Below are 12,192 nucleotides of genomic sequence, written 5' to 3'. Positions count from 1 at the left end.
GTGCTAGACAAATTCAGCAGTGGAAAATAATGAGCGCAAAAACGACGCAAAATTATTTAATAACAGTATGAAAAAGTTGTTACAAAATTCTTACTGAGGAATAAAGCTGAGGAAACCCAAATAAGCTATGCGAAAATCGTTCAGTGAAATCGAAAAAAAAAAAATTTGCTACTGAATCACCAATAAACTCTAAATAAATTTGATCCTAAATAAAATCATTAGATAGATCAAGTTCGTCTGCCCTGATGTTCGTTGACCATCAAGGAATATAAATAGAAAATCAGAAAACGAATTTCGAAATACTAAATTTTACCTTCTGAAACTATGTCACCTAGCAAGATCACAATACAGTTTCTGCGTTCAACCATCGCACGAATGTGAATATAACACACATAGAACAAAGAGAGAGTGAACCTAAGAAACTACTGAAGACACTCGACAGAGGAAAAGCCTCTGGACCAGCTAGGATACCAGTTTTATTCCATGCTGAATGCCGACAGGAGTGGCCAAATGTTCTAGGCGCTACACCCTGGGACCACGCGAACGCTACGGTTGCAGGTTCGAATCCTGCCTCGGGCATGGATATGTGTGATGTCCTTACGTTAGTTACGTTTCAGTAGTTCTACGTTCTACTGGACTGATGACCTCAGATGTTAAGTCCTATAGTGCTCAGAGCCATTTTGAACAGCGGCCGGCAGCGCTCTTTCAATCGGCGAACGTGTTTCGTACGACCGCTTCTGCGGAAGTTCCGTATCGCCTTATCCTGTGTCGTGCGTCTATCAGTGTCTACGTAGAAGAGCTGACTCCTATCCTCGCAATATTCGACCGTAAATCGCTAGAATATACGAGTGGCTCTGAGCACTATGGGACTTAACTTCTGAGGTCATCAGTCCCCTAGAACTTAGAGCTACTTAAACCTAACTAACCTAAGGACATCACACATATCCATGCCCGAGGCAGGATTTGAACCTGCGACCGTAGCGGTCGCGCGGTTCCTGACTGTAGCGCCTAGAACCGCTCGGCCACTTCGGCCGGCAGAATATTAGAGCATCCGACGCACTTGAAAAACGGCGAAGGTTGTTACGGAAGGGTCGCATGACAGACTTGAGCTATCTCAGTGATTCAGTTTCGTTTATTATTATGGAACATGGCTGGTACGCGTATGATGAGTATTACTGAAGACCAAACAGTTCTACCGCAAGAACCAAGAAGGAATCACCGACAATATGAAACTGAACTTGCTCTGTTGGAACAGTCAGAAACGTATATGTAGTTGATACCGTGTTTGGTGTAGGCCTACACTGTTGACAGAAGTGAAGATTTTTAGACCCACTACGCCGTGTTTTTACAGAGAGACCAAGTCGGAACTTAAAATTACTTTCGATCCTCCTGAGATTCTTTTACATTCTCGATTGCAGATGTGATAACGGACGAAGAATTGTAGAATCATCCTTAGTAGATCATGCTACTATCTGGGAGCATAGTTCGTGTGACGTGTACTTGAGAATTTTTTTTTATGAAAGAAAAAACACATTTTATACAGGACAGAAATTTAGGCGTAAAAAACGATTGTAGCTTCTTGTTGTTACAAATGGTGTAAGCAAAATAGTATGCAAAAGAATTTTAAACCTAATGTTAGTTAACTGGAGAAGCGTTCAAACTACAGTCCGTGAGTTACTGACACTCATCTATCGTTGATCATTTCTCCCCTCTTGATAAACTGGTTGCTTGCCTGCTCTCCCGTAAGAACCCAGTAGCTGAGATTTTAAAATGTGTTTGGATACGTTGTTCGGAGTGGCCGTGCGGTTCTAGGCGCTTCAGTCTGGAACCGCACGACCGCTACGCTCGCAGGTTTCGAACCCTTCCTCGGGCATGGATGAGTGTGATGTTCTTAGGTTATCTAGGTTTAAGTAGTTCTAAGTTCTGGGGAACTGATGACCTCAGATGTTAAGTCCCAAAAGTGCTCAGAGTCATTTTTGCAGGACCATACATGGTTCACGTACATTATACGCCAACTTTATGATGCTTGACATGTAGTTACGCTGTTCGTTATAATCTAAAGAATGTGTCTGTTTTTCTGAATTTAATAACGATGCTTCCTATCTTTTTTTGTTTATCTGTCACAATGCTAAACCTCATTGCTCTTAAGTGATTTTAATGCCTCTTAATGCATGCTTTCATTCGGTTCATATCGTCATGATAAACAGCCACAGTCCCAGCATTTTTGTAAACACTAAAGCGAGTGCCAACTGTTAGGCTAAAAAAAGCCAACATTCAAGGGTAATGGTATAAGTTGCCTTTTCGAACGCCACAACGAAGCACCCGACTCTAGGGGAAAGAAGTTTATCTTCGAACCTCCCTGCGAAGCGTATAAACAGTATTCGATTTGTTTTAGATGAATTTTGAAGTGGTTTTGAAGCGAACATTGAGAAAAAACACGATGTAATCATAAAATAATATGGAAAACAGTGTAAAACCTACTTTCAGGTTGTCTTGTGAGACATCAACAGTTGTCGATCCAGCGCGCAAAGATTCATTTTCCTATAACGTTACTTGGTGCTTCACGACTTAGGCTTCAGGAGGACGTCATCAGAAAAACTGCTCTGTTTTCGAATCCTAAAATTAAAATTCACTCTTTTACAGTCACAATTACCACACAATTTCGCATGGTTATCTTAATGATTTAGTTTCTTCCCTCCGATTTTAAAATTTCGCCTGGAACTATGCAGACAGCATTGATATTATAAATGTTTTCTTTACATATTCATGTGACGTAATGCTGTCGTAACATTCCTAGAAACTTTCAACCTGGTTGCGATAACGACAAGGTGTTCCTGGATTTATACAAGGTGGTAAAATGAGTTTCTGGAAAGCAGAATTATTGCTCCGTAATGTGGAATCTGCTAGTTTTAAATTTCCTTACAAAATAAGAACAATTCACGAGGGTTCCATTTATTGCAAGACCCAAACTACACTGACGGAAAAAATCGCATAGACAAAAGTAATTAATATAAAGTAATGAAATTTCGATAATCCAGTTGCCTAGGTACCACAGGTTAATGTAAGAGCAAGATTAGCCATGGCAAATATGAAATGCTGCTACATTAATATCCTGCGTAATTGTATACTTATTTTGTTACACAGGTACCGGATGTCAGTTTGTGAGATGGAGTTAATGCGTGTTCCACGCCTGCTGCACTCGGTCGGTCAATGCAGAGACGGTTAACGCAGTTTGTCGATGCCGTCGGAGTTGTCATCCGATTATGTCCCTTATGTGCTCGATTTGAGAGAAATATGGTAATCGAGCAGGCCAAGGTAACATGTCGACACTCTGTAGAGCATACTGGCTTACAACAGGGAAATGTGGGCGAGCGGTATCCTGTTAGAAAACATCCCTGGAATGCTGTTCATAAATGGCATCACAAACAGATCGAATAACCAAACTGACGTACAAATTTGCTGTCAGGAAGTAGCTGCTCGCGTGTCCGAAACCCTTTTGTTTACTTACGGTTTGTGGAATTAACAATTAGTTCATAATATTTCATACGTATCTAGTATTTACGGATTAAATGAGAACGAACACTAAATAGTATGCTCCAATGTTGAAATGTGTCATGTGGTGTTTCAAAAGTCTAATCAGGAAACAAAAAGTTTCTTTACCGCCTGAGCGACGCTAGGTAAGAAATGTTAATATATATATTTGTAGTATTTTCAGTGGAGACTTGTTATTTAAAAAGGTTTTGTTTCTTTTAATTCATGTCGAGCGTGGCAGCAAGATGATCCAGTGGGGACTCCAGACGCGGCGGACGACGAGAGCTAACCACAATTGTATCGTAGTCGACGGCCTGCGGCTGGAAGAACCGTTGAAACATCATGCTGACCATTATTAAAATAGGTTTTATGTTTTTTTTATAAAGGGAAAACGAGTTCAATGTTGAATGTGGAATGATAAAGTTTGTAACTGGATGTCAATTGGTTATCAACTGTTAAATGAACTTCGAGTCGAAACTTAAAACAGTCTGTTGACTCTGTTATTACGACATACATCGTAAATATTACTTATGTGTGAAATTGGCAAAGTTTATTAAAATTCAGACTTCTTGAAGAGATTCTGGCAGAATTTTATCAGGAGCGTGACGATCTTCAATAATTAACTAGTTTAAAGTTTTATTCATGAGAAGTCGACACGTATCGACATTTTGAAAATAATCGATGCTGTGAAGTGTATTAAAATTAGGTTTTAAAGCTTTATCGGCGATTGTGGTCAAGAAGATCGGTTTTAAAGTGGACTATTTCGTTAAATGAGAACAATATTGATTCTTTAGTGACATTAAATATTTTTTAAGGAAAATTAGAAGAATTTCAATTTATTCTGGCAAAGATATCAAGGAGTGTCAGCCCGCACAACGACCATATAAAAACTCTGTGACTTTGTTGAACTGTCAATTTTTTTTTTTACGATAAACTTTTATACAACAGGGACTGGTGAATTTTGCTGCATCTATCCATATCTTCTAGGTCGAATCTGCTGCAGCTTAATGCTTTCTTTATGGATTTTTCAAGTAACTGGGAAAAGGAACTTATAATTAACGCTCACGACCGTCGATATTTGGTACACGATTAGGCTGTTGTGAAGCCTGCTGGTTTGCAGATTGCCTTTCTTTCCCCTGCTGCAGACATCGTTGCTGAGTTGCTGCGACAGGATCTGCGGTTCAGCCCAGTCGGTAGTAAATTACACTGACGGGAAAAAACACCAAGGAGGAGTAATAGGATAACCACAAGACTGCTCCTGCCGTCATACGAAATCGCATCCCTGACCTCAGCTCCAGGTGTAGGTGTATGCGTACAGCTCGCGGACAGAATGGTTGCAGACCTTCAGCAGGCCCCCTTCTGGCCAACGCTCGGCCATCACTGCCACCGAGGCAGAACTAGATTTCATCAGAAAACACAACAGACCTCCAGCCTGCCCTCCAAAGAGCTCTCACGTGACTCCACTGAGATCACAACTGGCGGTTGTTTGGGGTCAGTGGAATGCACACTATAGGGCGTCTGTCTCGGAGCTGTCGTTTTAGTAACCGATTTGTAACAGTTCGTTGCGTCACTATGGTGCCAACTGCTGATAAAATTGTGGCTGCAGATGTATTACGATGCGCCAGAGCCATGTGCCGAACACGATGGTCTTCCCTCTCGATAGTGTCATGTGGCCGTTCACAGCCCAGTCTTCCTGCGTCCGTACTGATGTACAGTGGCCATATTCCTGTTGAGTTTCCGCAGTAATGTAGAAGGAACATCCAGCTTTTCGTAGCCCTACTACACGATCTCGTTCAAATTCAGTTAGGTGTTGATAACGACGTCTTCGTCGCCTTAGAGGCATTCTTGATTTGCATTAACTCACAATGTCCAATCACAAAGTTTACTAATGCTCACGACCGTTACAGCATGTATTTAAAACAAACCTGATTTGCATGCTTATAGAGGCGCTACTAGCGCTACTCTTTCGTAACTGGCACGAAATTTAAATAGACATCATCTTTCAGGTGTAGAAACATGCCTACCAAAAAGTTCTTGCAAAACATCTTGATTTTGCGATTTTTTTTCGACAGCGTATTTTTCTATCGACACATATCCACATTAGAGCACGCTATTTAGTGTGCGTTTTCGTTTACTCCATAAGTATTACATACATAAGAAATGTGAAGAACTAATTGTTAATTCCACAAACCGTACGTGAACAAAAAGATGTCGAACACTCAAGCAGCTACTATCGTCAACGTCTACATTGAGAGGAAGAGAAACTCAAATGAGTAGTTCAGCGTTATTCAGCTGGACCACATTTCACGTCTAAAACGTTAAGACAAACACTAGAAACGACTTTTGTTGTGCAGAGTACCTGCCGTTTTTCCGGTGAAAAGTTAGCAAACAATATCGCCACCATAAGACCCGCACTGGGATGATCGTGGTCATGTAAAATTTATATTTACCAGCTTTTACCCTAAGGTCTTGTTGATGGTGTTCCGTCCGTCGGATGAGACATGATGTCTGGCTGCTTTTCACGAGGAAATGGTTGTGTGCCAGCTACAAGTTTCACAATCAGTTTTTTCCGGATCATCACCACCAACTTTACAGACACGAAATTAATGATGGCATACAAGAATTCTTTTCTATAAACACTATAATGGTTTCACTGTGGCACTATGTCCCATTTTCACTTTCTCGCAACAATTGCTCTTTGCGCTTAATAAAGTGCACAGTGTTTTTTCACGTTACGATTTTGCTTAGTGGTTGACTGCCATGTCTTTAACTGAGCATACACCGGGCATACTTTTAACGGACTAGATAAAACACGCATGTGTGTTGCATCATATACGGTGAGAACATTTATAATCAAGGCTCCGGAGATCGGCGTCTTGTCCGAAACTTGATCGATAATACTGTAATTAAACAGAATCGAAAGCTTTGACGACGGGTCGTGAGTCGTAGTTGGGTAGCTCAGATGGATGCCCTCCGTAATAATAAAAAAAATTGAGTAAAGGAATCAACGATCAACTTGACCGGATGTCGTATGACGTCCGCCCGGACCAAAAACTTGCCCACGAAAGGCAAAGGTCCCGAGTTAGAGTCTCGGTCCGGCACATAGTTTTAATCTTCCAGGAGGTTTCAGAACAGCGCATACTCCGCTGCATAGTGATAATCTCATTCTAGAATGTAATATAATTACATAAAAATGACATTGATGCAACACTTGCGAGGTGCTGAGTACCATACTTTTAATGTACTCTACAATAACTTATCATCCTGTCCAATAAACAGTTAAACCTAGGAAACTGCACGACAAACGAAAAATGCGGTGAACTGGAATGACTTACACCGGGCCGTGAGCCTAACGGAGCGAAAATAAGTAACTTTATAAAATAAATGGGAACACTATATTACATTGTTAGAGCAACACGGGAACATACTAGCGTACTAAGGAAAACAAATGTGTCACGCAATAAGATTTCTCTTCACTAATTCTTTTCAGCTGACTAATCGTTTCCACAGTTTACGAGTAATAAGGAGTATAATATGTGTAGTGTCCGATATGCGTGTCTGATACAATCCCACTACTGAAATTATTGTCCATTTGATACAAGTTCGAGTAATGGAACGGAGTTGAAAATGTAATTACCTACCGTCGAAACAGGTGGTGTGTGTACACTTATGCTGGACTCATTCCCTCGGGCATGCTTCATGAGAGAGACGAAACTTGATGCCCAAGTAGTCCGTAATGCGAACGTAGCATGTTACCGCTGTGTCAATAAGCAGAAGGGGATTAGTGGGAGGGATTACCAGTGCGTTGCTCACACGCGGGCAGCGGGCAGCCTGACGCGGTTGCCCCCTCCCTTTCTGTTGGGCCTCTGCTGACGTCATTAGGGTTTTCCCCCCTCCCACGAGGGAAATACACCATGTGGCCCGCCAGCCATAAGTAACGCCGCCTAAACTGTAGACGACGATTAAGTGAATTACAGCTGACTTGATTAAAGCTGACCGGCGATAGGTTTCTGCTATCCAATTACTAGACGATCAAGAATAATTACCGTCACGCTAGCGCGAAAAACTGACTAGGATGTACGCTTCTTTTAACCTTCGCAACAGGAACTTTATTGCCATAGATAAGAGGCACTGAACTTACTTTCTGACGCCTTACACTCGAGAAGGTAATATGGAAAGGAAGAGGTACGAGAATCACGTGAAACGTCTCTTGTCAGAGAGCGACAGACTGTTACTTATCCTTAGGTCAAAAATGCAATTATTTTATGACGTAGTAAAATGGTTCAAATGGCTCTGAGCACTATGCGACTTAACTTCTGAGGTCATCAGACGCCTAGAACTTAGAACTAATTAAACCTAAATAACCTAAGGACATCACACACATCCATGCCCGAGGCAGGATTTGAGCCAAGACCGTAGCGGTTGCTCGGTTCCGGACTGTAGCGCCCAGAACCGCACGGCCACTCCGACCGGCTATGACGTAGTAACCTTCTGGGTCAAAGAACATCGTCTTATGATTTTTTTGTGAGTAATTTCAACCCCAAAAGTACGATTTTTCAAGACCTAGCTTAATTAATGTGCGGTTTATATACCTTATTCGTTAAACGGACATTTTCCAATCATAAATTTCTTACGAGGAAGTCAGAGCGGACCAGATCTTGCGAACAGAATGGAAGTCTGCATTTCAAATCACCGGACTGCCAGGACGAGAACTATTTCCCTTTCTCTCATACCAAAATTTTTGACATGCTTCTGCTTACAGCCGGTCACTCTGGCCGAGAGAAGATATAGTGGAGTAAGGGTAATTGGAAACTGAATAGAGCACTTCTACATGACGCTGATGTCGCCATGCGATAGAGATGGTCTGGGAGACCTGCGTTCGCCGCCAACGGGCACACTCCTCGGTTCTCCAGTGGTGGATTAAATGTGCAAAAACCAACGTTACGGAGAACGTTGATGCGGTAGGGGCAGGACAAATCACAGTGGAACAGGGCGACGGCGGATTTTTATTTTACAGATCTGAGGTAGCTGATGACCAAACAACCATCGCCGGAAAGGCACACGGCCGTGCGCAGGATGAAATCCAAGTTATTACAGCTGACGAGAATAAGAATGGAAGGGGTAATGGTCCGGCGAGATTGACGGACGCAGCTGATGCCGAAGCCCGCTCAATGCACCACGTAGTACGTGAACGTCGACGATGACGAAGGACAGGGAAATAATCTCTGAAACTGGCCAGCAAGTTGTGACCCAACGTGACATGGCGCAGAAGTTTACCGACTACTTCCGCCCGTTATACGGCCCTGTACAAATGAACCTGGAGGGGGTGGACTTGGTCTGGTGAACGTATATGAAAAGGCACGGGCGCTATTCGTCAGTACGGTTTTTCGACAGTGGCGCGGTGAATTTCGCAGTATCTCGAGTGCGTTGCCGATGCAGTGGTGCTCACTTCAGTCGTGTCCCCAGTCTACGTGGACCATATTTCACCGGAGATGTCACATTTCAAGTCTCTCTTTCTCTCTACATGATGTCATCTCCGTAATTCCAGATAGAGGGCCAGCACTGGATGCAGAGACTTTCATCACAGCGATAACGGAGGGCGAGCTGACAGACGCAATTCCCAGGGGAGCTACGAAGTTCCGAATAACTCCCCAGGACAGAACCGATTCCTAATTGAATTTTAGCGCGCCTTCGCGTATCTCATGGGACAGACGTGGATTCAGATGCATAACAAACTACTGTTAACGCAGACTGAGATATCTGTCGAATTCGCGGAGGGTATCATCATCCCAATAGCCAAACCACGCGGTGGCAGAAGGCCAGGAGATTATAGACCACTAACTCTGCTGAACTGCGACTACAAGATTTTCGCGCACATTCTTGGGGCTTGCCTGAGGTCTTTAAATTCTGGTAGACTCCTCACAGATCAAACATGCCTCGGCGGTAAGAGTAACGTCCATACGACCTTGGTGATTACCGAGATTTCGTCGCATTAGCAGCGGCGTGCCGACTGTGCGGGGTACTAGTCTCAATTGACTTCGATCATGCTTTCGACAGGGTGGATCATATCTTTTTGCACGCCGTATAGGCAGTTTGGCAATCCCACAGGCCTTCATTCTAGTTATCATGCGACTGTTACACTGTGTGCGATCCAATGTCTCAGTGAATGGGCGGGGCACTGACTACATTGTGATTTCACGGCCAGTTAGTCAAGGTTGCCCCCTTTCGATATTTTTGCATGCGATGACTTTGTAACCCTGACTATATGGTCTCCAAAGACGACTGGAGGGAGTGCAGTTGCCGCAACTGAGCTCTCATTGCCGCGGTTATGCTGACGATGTGATGCTGCTGGCACGGACCGGCGACGAAGTACGTACGGCGTTGGCGTGGATACAGTGATACGAGATGGTGGCGGGGAAAGTGCTTAATCTACAGACGTCACGCTGCGTGAATGTCGGTCGAGGATTACAAAAAAATGGTTCAAATGGTTGAGCACTATAGGACTTAATATATGAGGTCATGATAAGGACATCACACACATCGATGCCCGAGGCAGGATTCGAACCTGCGACCGTAGCAGCAGCTCGGTTGCGGACTGAAGCGCCTAGAACCGCTCGGCCACCGCGGCCGGCTTCGAGGATTACGATCGCGGGAGGAAGACCCGCTCTTGTTAGTTAACACCATAAAATTCTTAGGTGTCACGTTCCTCTCAGACGTGCAGCGGACAGCAGCGGATAACTACCGACGCATATTGAAGCTGATGCGGACAATGGTGCTGTTACAGAAATTACGAGCGTTGGATGTTATTCAGAGGGTGGCCTATGTTAACGTGTACCTAGCACTGAGATTCACTCACGTAGCGCATGTCCTGCCTTTAACGCAGATACAAGGAACTTTCGGGATATAATTGAGTGTGGAGCACCTGTTTAAGATCCAATACACAACGCTTACGCTACCACCTGGAGAGGGTGGACTTGGTCTGGTGAACGTATATGAAAAGGCACGGGCGCTATTCATCAGTACGGTTTTTCGACAGTGGCACGGTGAATTTCGCAGTATCTCGAGTGCGTTGGCCGATGCACTGGCGCTCACTTGAGTGGTGTCCCCAGTCAACGTGGACCATATTTCACCGAAGATGTCACATTTCAAGTCTCTCTCTCTCTCTATCTCTATCTCTTTTTTTCGAGATGTGTAGCAGATATTACTACGCCGGTGCCCCAGGAATACCCTGGAAAAAGATGTACCCAGACAAGAACTGGCGACAAGTATATGACGCATTATATGGAACGTTTACCTTCCAACGTCGGTACGCTCAACATGGTATGTGGTGGTAAATAGGAAGTTCGCAACGAACCAACGGCGGGATGCGATTCATATGGCAGACACGCCATTATGTTTAAGCTGTGCAACAGTGGACACTCATGAACATCGTTTAGATGTACTGGGGCTCCGGTATGGCACTTGGCACGACAGATATTGGCGTTTCTATTATGCACCGCCCCTCACACAGTTTCATCGGACACACTCTTTTTCCCCCAAAAATCTTATTTTCCGGTCCATAAAACAAATGCTGTGACATGTGTACGGGGAATGGTTGTTGGTTACGTTTACAGCGAATCGGACACGTGAAGCTGCAACAGCATAAGAAGTATAGGTAAGACTTTGCTAATTATCTGCGGTGGACATGTACCGACCCGCCAACCAGATGTGATGTGACGTGTGAGAGATGAGAAAGACGAAGTAAGCCGAGACAGACATCGATTACACTTCATGGAACTTTGTCGCTTTCCGAGAAGACGGCCGAGCCTTACGCCAACGTCTAGAGAACGGGTCGATAGATGGCTCTATTGTTCTATCGAACTGCTACTGCACACAAGAACAACCTTTAAGAACAAGTCCACATATGGATAATATGCCACACCACGTCTCAGTATACAGAAAACTGTGTACCTGTTGCTCTGTGGCAGCTTTGCCCCAAATCTGTCATGCAACATAATTCATGGCCAACGAAATCCCACTCTTACGCTGCATCATAACTGCAGACAATATTCAACACTACCAGTGACTGTTTGGCTACTTTCTTCTTTTCTATCCTTCTTTTATTACGGTTAGGGCCTTGCTATGTTTACGCGGACCTGAAAGCGTCTAAGTTAGCTGGAACGTGGCAGGAGTTTACATAAAGGTACAGAGAGAAACATCATAAGCGCGCTACAGCTGAGGGCCGAATTTCGGCGTAGGTACACGAGAGAGGGACTCGCCCCCACTCTCCTGGAGATCGAAAGAACCAGCCACCTGCCAGGAAAGAGTATTATTGACGTCTGGGGAATATCCTTTTAGAAAGATAAAAATCTAAACCAGGTGTAGCCTTTCAGAGATGCTGCAGTTTGAGAAATGTCGTTTACCTTTACCTTGGCAGGCATACTACAGAATAATGTTTATTTTAAAATTTTCGAACAGGCTTCCTCTTTCGTTCATGGTGTTACTTTCTGTAGAGTGCGTGCTTTCTCGTTTATGTCTACGTACAAGCCTTCCTGTTTTTCAGCTTCATAATCATACCATAGAGCGGGAGAGCCTTCCTGGTCTCCTCCACACCACACAGCATTATTGTCTCTCCGCCCGAACAGGCCTTGGAAGGCCCAACGTTACCGAACGGCCGCCGTG

The sequence above is a fragment of the Schistocerca gregaria genome, chromosome X (genome assembly GCF_023897955.1).
Source record: "Schistocerca gregaria isolate iqSchGreg1 chromosome X, iqSchGreg1.2, whole genome shotgun sequence".
Taxonomy (NCBI): Eukaryota; Metazoa; Arthropoda; class Insecta; order Orthoptera; family Acrididae; genus Schistocerca; species Schistocerca gregaria.
Note: the sequence above shows the minus strand (reverse complement) of the source record.